Here is a 10,160-nt window from a genome sequence, read left to right on the forward strand (position 1 = left end):
ATATCAGTGATTTCTGTGAATGCTACTTTTCAGTATCTGTTATTCTTAACTGTGATTTGTCGCAGTTAAGAGTCGCAGTTAAGGAACCAAGTCGCGTATCCCTCCGCCACTGCTATTTCTGCGATTTCTGCTACTTCCGCGATTTCTGTGACTTCTGCTACTTCCGCGATTTCTGTGACTTCTGCTACTTCTGCGATTTCTGTGACTTCTGCTACTTCTGCGATTTCTGTGACTTCTGCTACTTCTGCGATTTCTGTGACTTCTGCTACTTCTGCGATTTCTGTGACTTCTGCTACTTCTGCGATTTCTGTGACTTCTGCTACTTCTGCGATTTCTGTGACTCCTGCTACTTCTGCGACTTACCACCGCATGAAAAAGCTACATCTGTCCACACAGAAAATTGCATCTCAACAAACATGTCATTGGTAAGTATGTTTTACGTTTGTTCTTCCGTTGGCTTTAATCTTGTATTAAAGAAACAACTGTGAAAATATTAATAGTGTAATTAATATGTAAGTAGCCATACAGTACCGTAATAGTTCGTGTTTAGAAAATGAATTCTAACGTATTGTTATGTTCCCAGGTACCCGAACTACATTTCAGTCACTCAGTAAACTGATAACTCAAAATATCATTGTCAGCAGAACTGGAGAAATTGCCACTGCGTCTTTAGACCGTTTTCGTCAGACGAGAGGTTAGTTTCTAACAAGGGAACAGCCCCATCGCACCCCCCTCAGATTTAGTTATAAGTTGCACAGTGGATAGGCCTTGAAAAACTGAACACAGATCAATCGAGAAAACTGGAAGAAGTTGTGTGGAACTACGAAAAAAATAAGCAAAATATACAAAATGGGTCGTCCATGAGTAACATAGGTAATATAAAGGGGACTGTGAGGCGCAGAGCTCCGTGGTCCCGTGGGCAGCGTGAACAGCTGCGGAACGAGAGGTCCTTGGTTCAAATCTTCCCTCGACTGAAAATTTTAACTTTTTATTTTCAGTTTATGTGAAAATCTCTTATGTTTTCATCACTTTTTTTGGAGTGATTATTACATCCACAAGAAAACCTAAATCGGGCAAGATAGAAGAAACTTTTCACCCATTCGCCAAGTGTACTAGTTAGGTGGGTCGACAACATATTCCTGTCATGTGACGCACATGCTGTCACCAGTGTCGTATACAAATTATCAGACGTGTTTTCCTGTGGAGGAATCGGTTGACCTATGACCTTGCGATCAAATGTTTTCGGTTCCCATTGGAGAGGCACGTCCTTTCGTCAACTAATCACACGGTTTTGCGGTGCGGTCGCAAAACACAGACACTAAACTTATTACAGTGAACAGAGACGTGAATGAACGAACGGACAGATCATAACTTTGCGAAAATAAAGAAAGTAAAATTTTCAGTGGAGGACATATTTGAACCAACGACCTCTCGTTCCGCAGCCGCTCACACTAACCACGGGACCACGGCGCTCGTCGCTTCACAACCCTCTTAATATTGCCTATCTTACGCATGGACGACCCAGTTTGTATATTTTGCTTATTTTTTCATAGTTCCACACAACTTCTTCCTGTTTTCTCGATTGATCTGTGTTCAGTTTTTCAAGGCCTATCCATTGTGCCAACTTATAACTAAATCTGAGGGGGGTGCGATGGGGATGTTCCCTTGTAAGTGTTTCGATGGACTTAATTACTTAAGTGAGTTCGTTCTTGCAAATGTGAAATATACCCCATTGAGTGGCTTTCATTACAGCAAATATTAGCAATCTACTCTGCCAATTATATTGCTTGCAATTAGTGACAGCAAAAATTGTTTAATAATCCTTGTGATTTTGCAGACACAGTTCTGGTTGCTGTACGTATCTATCCACATCAAGGCTGTAGGGAGAGACTCGTGAAGATTCAAGAGAGCTCTTAGAGGATTTGCAGTTTAAAAGTGACATTATTGCGAAATAAGTGTGCAGATGAGTGATTAAACTGTGTTTTATTGAAGTTGTTGTGCGATTTTAAAGGAATAATAAATGTTAAATACAATGAGCGAATAATGAAAATCTCATTTTCCACATGTTAAGCCGTCCTATACCCTTAATTTTCCGCCACATATTTATTGGTAAACACTTGTTGGAGAGTGAAATGCCGCCCCCCCCCCCCCCCTCTTTCTCCTCAATCTTGTTGTGACACTGACCTGTAACATATCCCGAAGTCTACAATATGCATTTTGAGGATGTTGATACGAAAGTGGGAAGTACAGATCTTACAGTTAAATCAGGAATAGCTTAAGTGAATTCCTTGAAAGTAACACAGGAAAAGCTTACTTATGTAGGTGGTAGTAGTGTCGGCAAAAAGTTCTTGTGTGTGAAGTTGCCATGTAGAACACCAGGTGTAAAACTTTTCTCCCGAGTCTTGAACTGTGTCGGAACAAAAGTGAGGCATTCATATGACTGTTTTCATTTCTCTACACTTATACAGATGTCTGAGTTCTGCTGCGTTAACATTGCAAAGTCCTGTAGGCATGTGGAGTATTAACCAAAACTGTCATATTGGAAGCAGAATCAAACACATTTGTTACGTTACTTGATATTTTCAGGAGAAAAAGGCAATGTTGCTTCTTATTAATATAATACATTCAGAGTCACAGCAGTATTTGACCAATCATAACTGATGCTGAATGTGCATGTCATCATATAATATGAAGGGCTTATTTCAATAGTGGTACAAGTCCATTACCTCCACTTTTCTGTCTATAATGCTTCTGAAATTAATGATCCAAACAAACATAAATAAAGCTTCATCTCTAGCAAGAAGCCATATGCTTGAATATTTCTGGTATCTCAAATGCAGATTTGTCAGCGCTCATTTAACTTTACGACTCTGTATCTCAAAATGAACAAAAATGGACTTGTACCACTATTGAAATAAGGCCTTCATATGCACACACAGCACATCGATCTCGTGAGGCACAAGGCCTCAATAACGAAGTACTTACGTCGGTCAACAGATGACACTAGGAAAAGTATGTTAACTGCGCTTTTTAGTTGCTACTTGCGACTCTTAGTTGCGATTTGTCACAGAAATCGCAGTTTGACTCGGTAGCGAGTAGCGTAGTATGAACTTTGCTCAACAGATGGCAGTGCTAACTGCGCTTTTTAGTTGCTACTTGCGACTCTTAGTTGCCATTTGTCACGGAAATCGCAGTTGGGACTCTATAGTGTATCGCAGAGATGGGCGTAGTACAAACTTTGACCCACAGATGACACTGTTAACCGCGCTTTCTAGTTGCTACTTGCGACTCTTAGTTGCGACTTGTCACGGAAATCGCAGTTAGACTCCATAGCGTACCGCAGAGATGGACGTAGTACGAACTTTGGCCAACAGATGCCACTGTTAACCGCGCTTTTTAGTTGCTACTTGCGACTCTTAGTTGCGACTTGTCACGGAAATCGCAGTTAGACTCCATAGCGTACCGCAGAGATGGACGTAGTACGAACTTTAGCCAACAGATGCCACTGTTAACCGCGCTTTTTAGTTGCTACTTGCGACTCTTAGTTGCGACTTGTCACTGAAATCGCAGAAAGCAGTGCTAAATTCGACCAATAGATGGCTCACGTCTTTGAATATGAAATACTACTTGCGACTGCTAACTGTGACTGAAATCGCAGTTAGATTCTGTAAAGTTGCTACTGTGATATCTGTGACTTCTCAGTCACTGTGATTTCTAACAGATACGCGATTTCCTGCCCACCACTAGGTCACACAGAAGTGTGGTATCATTCAGCATGAGAAGGCAATGGAGCGAAGCATGATATCCCTCCGCGTCAACAAGTAATACCACACCGTCACTGTACAATGAGGTGACAAAAGTCATGGGATAGCGGTCTGCACTTATATAAATAGTGGCAGTATCGCATACACGAGGTATAAAAGGTCAGTGCCTTGGTGGAGTTATTGTATGTACACAGTTGATTTATGGGAAAAGCCTTGTGATACGATTACAGCCGCACTACGGGAATTAAAAGACTTTCAACACGGAATGGTAGTTGGAGCTAGACACATGTGACATTCCATTCCGGAAATCGTTTGGGAATTCAATATTCCGAGATTCATATTTTCAAGAGCATACTGACAATACCAAGTTTCAGGCATTACCGTTCATCACGGAAAACACAGTGGCTGACTGCCTCCACTTAACGATCGAGAGCAGCGGCGTTTGCGTAGAGTTGTCATTGCTACCAAACATGCAACACTGCGTGAGATAACCGGTGAAATCAATGTGGAACCTACGACGAACTTGTCCATTATGACAGGACGGCGGAATTTGCCGTTAGTGGGTTATGGTAGTAGACAACTGACGCTAGTGCATTTGCTGACGGTAAGATATCGCCTCCAGCGCATCTCCTGTGCTCGTGACCGTATCGGTTGGACTCTAGACGACTGGAAAAGAGTGGTCTAGCGAAATGAGTCCCGATTTCATTTGTTAAGAGTTGATGGTAGTGTTCGAGAGTGGCTCAGACCACACGAAGCTAAGGACACAAGTTGTTATCAAGGTACTTTGGAAGCTGGTGGTGGCTCCATAATGGTATGGGCTTTGTTTACATGGATTTGACTGGGTCCTCTGGTCCAGCTGAACCAGAGTATCCTCCGTCTCTAGTGACCTCATTACTTGATGGGACATTAAGCCTCAACCTTTTTTCTACATCTACATCTACATTTATACTCCGCAAGCCACCCAACGGTGTGTGGTGGAGGGCACTTTACGTGCCACTGTCATTACCTCCCTTTCCTGTTCCGGTCGCGTATGGTTCGCGGGAAGAACGACTGCCGGAAAGCCTCCGTGCGCGCTCGAATCTCTCTAATTTTACATTCGTGATCTCCTCGGGAGGTATAAGTAGGGGGAAACAATATATTCGATACCTCATCCAGAAACGCACCCTCTCGAAACCTGGACAGCAAGCTACACCGCGATGCAGAGCGCCTCTCTTGCAGAGTCTGCCACTTGAGTTTGTTAAACATCTCCGTAACGCTATCACGCTTACCAAATAACCCTGTGACGAAACGCGTCGCTCTTCTTTGGATCTTCTCTATCTCCTCCGTCAACCCGACCTGGTACGGATCCCACACTGATGAGCAATACTCAAGTATAGGTCGAACGAGTGTTTTGTAAGCCACCTCCTTTGTTGATGGACTACATTTCCTAAGGACTCTCCCAATGAATCTCAACCTGGTACCCGCCTCACCAAAAATTAGTTTTATATGATCATTCCACTTCAAATCGTTCCGCACGCACAATTCCTTCTTCCAGTTCGTTTTCGTGTATAATTCCAGCACCATCTCTGTACCACGCGCCGAAATCGTTGGGTTGGTGGATAGGAACCTGTTCCACGACCACCACGGTCATCAGAGTGTAGACCTCTTTTTTTGTAAGTGTACGGTGGAGTCTCTGGTGAATGCCACTCCTGTAATATCAGAGAAGTACTTTATCGTGCGATTCACGCCACAACTGAAATACTAAACGCACAGCTGTACTTACCTAAGTCTATGGATGCATTGGAATCAAGTTGGAAGTCCAAGTTTTGAACACTTTTGTATGTCCTGCATGGATTTACGCTCTTTTTGAGTTTCTTAATAATATGTGACATACGACTCCTCGTCACATTCAACCCCTTATCCTAACCCCGCAACGCATTTTTTATCTACGCTGTACGCGCAGTTCTAAGCAGACTTGTATCTTTGCACACAAGTGAAAAAAGGAACAAATCGGCAGTTTTTCTAACAGCAGTTATTATATAAATATTTTGCTAAATGTATATCGTTGTTCATATGATTTTCGTGTACGTATCTAACTGATCTAGTACACTAAATATATTTAACAAACAACGCAACCGTTCTCAATAGGAGCGCCTCTGAACCTAGATCAGTGACAATCTGAGAATCTGGAAGTTAGTAATATTAGAAAAGACGGAGGTTCTGACATGACGCGCCCGGCTGTGGAAACTAAGCAAATGGCCATATTCTGCCAAATTCACAGATGCAGTGAGTGAGCTGAACACGTGCACATGACAAGATTACTAACGCTGTCACCATAAGGTGTGATAACCGCCGATTCACTGAACTTTAAGCAACATCTACTCGTATTTTCGTTTTAAGTACTTTCTACGATCATTCTTATTATTTCTGTTGCAAAATAATTGTCTATTAGATTTTACATTTAAATGGAATCATAGGAAACTATTCAGTTGTTGAGTGCCTCTCTAAGGAGTGCCTGTATGTGAATTGCTCATGTCACTGAAGCAAGTTATTGTGATTAGGAAAGGAGTTGAACAGAAATTAAGGGTCATCTATTGAAGTGATGTAATTCTTTTTATTTTAAAAGAGAAAAATGTGTGAATTTCTTTGGCTACTCTCGTATGGAATATCTTGGTCAGATGCATTACTAGTATCGTTGACTTGTTTACCAATTCAATTGTAGGACGCACTCGACGTGAAAAATGGTTTTATAGCAGTATGGATGTGATCACCGACAACGGACTTACTTCAAGATAAGCTTCAACACTTATTTCCTGACAAGCTCAGTCTTTCTCCAACCACTCATTAAGCTATGGGACAAAACAATAACATCGGCGAATCCTTCCAAGCCGGCCGGTGTGGCCAAGCGGTTAAAGGCTCTACGGTCTGGAACCGCGTGACCGCTACGGTCGCAGGTTCGAATCCTGCCTCGGGCATGGATGTGTGTGATGTCCTTTGGTTAGTTAGGTTTAAGTAGTTCTAAGTTCTAGGGGACTGATGACCTTCGAAGTTAAGTCCCATAGTGCTCAGAGCCATTTGAACCATTTTTGAATCCTTCCAAACCCGCAGACCCCAAGTGTAAACTTCCAAATATTATTTCCGTACTTAAAAAGGATTAGTTTACAGGCCTCTATCTATATCATTCACCTGCAATTCTTACTTAAGTATTTGGCAGAGGGTGCTTAGAACCAGTTTCGGACTATTTCTCTATGTTTCCACTTTCGAGTGGCACGTAAGAAAAATGAACTCCCAAATCTGTCCGTGCGAGCTCTGATATCTCTTATTCCATCAAGATTGTCATCTCTCTCCATGTAGGTAAGGGTAAAACAAAAGTCATTCTTGGGAAAAACTGGTAACTGAAATTTTTAGAAAAGGTTTCGCCGGAACAAAAAAAAAACGCTTTTATTTTAATAATTGCCACCCTGACTTGCTTATGAAATACGCACTCTCTTCTGTTTTGTGATCACGCGAAACTGAGCTTTTCAATTACCTCCATCAATCTTGTCTAATAAGAAAACCATACAGCACAGCGATACTCCAGAATGGAACAGAAAAGCTTAGCTTAGGCAGTATCTATAATAAGTTTTATGCGTCTTCTGTATATTCTACCAATAACAAGAGTTTTTTTTTCTTTATTGTAAGTTTAGCACCTCATACAGGCGGGCTGGCAGCAGCATAGTACGCCGCTCTTCAGCCTTAAGTGGTACAATCATGTGACAAAGAGGCGACATAGACAATACAATGAAAATAGCGGGCAAAAAAAGTAGAGACAAAAAACAATAAACATGAAGCCGTTCACGCTGGACGATAAAAACACTAACACTTGTTGACACGGTGCACAGAACACGGAGGACGGCGACGGCACATGCGAACAGTGGAGTTGTAACTGTGAAAGCGCGAAACACAAAACGAAGCACACACACGAGACACTGATGGCGATGATCTCTGGCGCGCGAATGTTAACTATGCGTGTGCGAGTCCGGGGACCTGCCAAGAGAGGAGGAGGAGGAGGGGAGTGGGAGAGCGAGAGGGGAGAGCAGAGATGCCACGGGCAGGGGAGAGAGGGGGGAGAGAGGAAGGGGGAGGGGAAGCCTGGGGGGGAAGAGGGGTGGAGAGAGGGGACGGGGGAAAAGGAAAGCGAAGGGAAGGGAAGAGAAGGGAGGGAGGGTGCCTAAAGGAATGGACACCGGAAGTGTGGGGTGGGGCAGGGTCAAAGTTGATAGGAGGGGTAGATGGAGGGGAGGAGGACATCATCAGGGAGGGGGAGCTGGCGGAAGCCACCTTGGGAGAGGGTAAGGAGGGTGGAGAGATGGAGACCGGGTGGGACGTGGGAAAACAGGCGTGGCAGCAGGCGGGGGTGGGAGAGGATCGAGGAGACGAGCGGGTGAGGAGGATCGAGTTTGCGGGAGGTGTACAGGATCCGTATCCTTTCAAGGAAAAGGAGGAGGTGGGGGAAGGGGATGAGATCGTACAGGATCCGTGTGGGGGAGGGGAGACGGATGTGATAGGCGAGGCGGAGAGCATGATGTTCAAGGATTTGGAGGGATTTGTATAAGGTAGGGGGGGCGGAGATCCAGGCCAGATGGGCATAACAAAGGATAGGACGGATGAGGGATTTATAGGTGTGGAGGATGGTGGAAGGGTCCAGACTCCACATACGGCCGGAGAAGAGCTTGAGGAGACTGAGTCGGGAGCGTGCCTTGGGTTGGATTTTCCGGAGGTGGGGAGTCCAGGAGAGGCGACGGTCGAGGGTGACGCCAAGGTACTTAAGGGTGGGGGTGAGGGCGATAGGACGGCCATAGACGGTGAGATAGAAATCAAGGAGGCGGAAGGAAGGGGTGGTTTTGCCTACAATGATCGCCTGGGTTTTGGAGGGGTTGACCTTGAGCAACCACTGGTTGCACCAAGTGGTGAACCGGTAAAGATGGGATTGGAGAAGTTGTTGGGAGCGCTGCAGGGTGGGGGCAAGGGCAAGGAAGGCGGTGTCATCGGCAAACTGGAGAAGGTAGACGGGGGGCGACAGCGGCGGCATGTCCGCCGTGTCCAAAAGGTACAGAATGGGGGAGAGGACGGAGCCTTGGGGCACACCGGCGGAGCCGGCGGAGGGGAAAAAGGTGTAGGAATCTGTTATGGATGGCCAATAACAAAAGTCTCGCATTTTCTATGTGATGGTTCCAACGTAAGTTGTTCGTGATTGTATGGCCTACGTATTTAGCTTAGTCGATAACCTTTACATCTGTATGACTTGTCAGGTAACTCAAATTTAATGGAACCTTTTTAGTAATCATATATAGGGTGGTCCATTGATAGTGACAGGGGCAAACATCTCACGAAATAAGCATCAAACGAAACTACAAAGATCGAAACTCGTCTAGCTTGAAGGGCGAAACCAGATGGTGCTATGGTTGGCCCACTAGATGGCGCTGCCATAGGTCAAACGGATATCAACTGCGTTTTTTTAAATATGAACCCCCATTTTTATTACATATTCGTGTAGTACGTAAAGAAATATGAATGTTTTAGTCGAACCACTTTTTTCGCTTTGTGATAGATGGCGCTGTAATAGTCACAAAAGTATAAATACGTGGTATCACGTAACATTTAGCCAGTGCGGACGGTATTTGCTTCGTGATACATTACCCGTGTTAAAATGGACCGTTTACCAATTGCGGAAAAGGTCGATATCGTGTTGCATGTCTACAGTGATCAAAATGCCCAACGAGCGTGTGCTATGTATGCTGCTCGGTGTCCTGGACGACATCATCCAAGTGTCCGGACCGTTCGCGGGATAGTTACGTTATTTAAGGAAACATGAAGCGTTGAGCCACATATGAAACGTCAACCACGATCTGAGACGAATGATGATGTCCAAGTAGGTGTTTTAGATGCTGTCGCTGCTAATACGCACATCAGTAGCAGACAAATTGCGCGAGAATCGGGAATCTCAAAAGCGTCGGTGTTGAGAATGCTACATCAATATCGATCGCACCCGTACGATATTTCTATGCACCAGGAATTGCATGGCGACGACTTTGAACGTCGTGTACAGTTCTGCCACTGGGCACAAGAGAGATTACGGGACGACGACAGATTTTTTGCACGCGTTCTATTTGGCGACGAAGCGTAATTCACCAACAGCGGTAACGTAAACCGGTATAATATGCACTAACAGGCAACGGAAAATCCACGATGGCTACGACAAATGGAACATCAGCGACCTTGGCGGGTTAATTTATGGTGCGGCATTATGGGAGGAAGGATATTGCCCCCCATTTTATCGATGGCAATCTAAATGGTGCAATGTATGCTGATTTCCTACGTAATGTTCTACCGATGATACTACAGATGTTTCACTGCATGACAGAATGGCGATGTACT

At 44.3% G+C, this 10,160-nt stretch overlaps 1 long non-coding RNA gene across 1 annotated transcript; it reads left to right on the forward strand.

The window, feature by feature from the left end:
* Window positions 1-365: 365 nt before the first annotated feature.
* Window positions 366-2,005, forward strand: LOC126146214 (uncharacterized). The gene is made up of 3 exons (XR_007529771.1): window positions 366-425; window positions 584-694; window positions 1,838-2,005. It is a non-coding gene; the product is annotated as an uncharacterized LOC126146214 (long non-coding RNA).
* The last annotated feature ends 8,155 nt before the right edge of the window (window positions 2,006-10,160 follow it).

Source organism: Schistocerca cancellata, chromosome 2, assembly GCF_023864275.1.
Source record: "Schistocerca cancellata isolate TAMUIC-IGC-003103 chromosome 2, iqSchCanc2.1, whole genome shotgun sequence".
NCBI lineage: Eukaryota > Metazoa > Arthropoda > Insecta > Orthoptera > Acrididae > Schistocerca > Schistocerca cancellata.